Source organism: Musca vetustissima, unplaced genomic scaffold (genome assembly GCF_032173495.1).
Source record: "Musca vetustissima isolate MV318-11 ecotype Yass unplaced genomic scaffold, APGP_CSIRO_Mvet_v1 utg56351, whole genome shotgun sequence".
NCBI lineage: Eukaryota > Metazoa > Arthropoda > Insecta > Diptera > Muscidae > Musca > Musca vetustissima.
Genome location: NW_026876936.1, coordinates 106,732 through 108,324, shown reverse-complemented (window position 1 = coordinate 108,324; position 1,593 = coordinate 106,732).

The following is a 1,593-nucleotide window of genomic DNA, read 5'->3' as shown; positions in this document are numbered from 1 at the left end:
AAATGATTTTAGATTTTGTTGGCGTCATTTGATCTGATCACCTCTGCCTGATGCAGTTTTGTAAAATATTTTGTATGGGGTTTTGTTTTTGTGTGACTTATAATCTCCACAATTTGCAATCACAATTACTTTGATACTCATTGTGATTTTCAGGGTCAAAATAACTTCTCTCCGTGTGTGTCGCCTAAAAATTTCAAGGGGATATTTGTCTGTCTTTCACACACACACACACAACAATTGACAATCTGTCAATATGAATTAACATTTATGATAAGAGGTTGTCATATTTGCAAAGCCGAATTGATTTCAACAGTTGTCATTTCCTGGTGACAGTTTTACTGAAAACAATATGCTGCCGGCAAGGTTGGGGGGAAGCGAACAAGAAGGAGGTGTGTAGCTCGGTAGCTGTGCTGACAAATATCTATTGTTTGTCATGAGGGGATTAATATTTCGTGATTGATTGATACATGCTAGATGCTCATAACACGTGTTGAGATCAGAGACAAAAATTAGAATATAAAACAAGAAACAATAATTATCAAGAGATGAATGTATAAAAGAGGTCTTGAGAAAAAAACCTATAGAAAAAATTATTTTCGATTTTGGGCAGACAGTTTTTTTTCAAAAGAAAATTATATTTATTCTATAGAAAAAATGCACTCTTTATACTGATAAAATTTTTTAGAGGACCATATGAAATTCTATGGAACAAAGTATTTAAAAAATACAAATAAATTTGAATATGCCTACAAGGATATTTAAATAAAAAATATTTGAAGCATTAAAATTACTGATTTGCTAATTTTGCTTTTTCAGATAGTGTGTGCTGCGCTCAAATCCGTTTTTATTTTGAAAATAACTCCAAGACTCGACGAGTTATGTTAAAATTACTAAAAATACCCAAAAATTATTATTAGTCATACGCACTAATGGCATCAATTAATAATAATCATACGCCACATGGCTTTTTCAGTATTTTATTTCATTAATTCGAATTTTCTGAAGATATTTCAGAAAAAATAATGATCTTTATTAGATTTATCGCACCCTAGGTGGAATATGAAAGCTCCATAAAAAGATTCCTAAATTCATATCTTAAAAATTTAATTTTTTTATTTTTAAATATTTTGTGTTTGTATTTTTTTATATAGAAAAATATTACAAGGCCGAATTTTTCTTTTAATAATTTTGGTTTTTCCGATAGTATGTGCTGAGCTCAAAACCGTTTTCATTTTGAAAATAGATCTAAAACTCAACGAGTTATGTTACAATTAATAAAAAGACTCCAAAATTATTATTAGTCATACGCAGCACTGGCCTCAATTTATAATAATCATACGCAATATGTTTTTTTCAATATTGTATTGCAAAAATTTCCATTTTCTAAATATATCTCAGTAAAAAATCCTTTTTTTTGAGAAATATAATATCATAGGTGGAATATTAATGTTTCAAAGAAGATTCCTAAATTTATTGCAATAAGCCAAGGAATGTAAAAATAATATATATTTTTTTTTAATTTTTTTCGTTATTAAATATTTTGTGTTTGTAATTTTGATTTATGTGGAATTCTTTGCTTTTCCTCAGAATGCA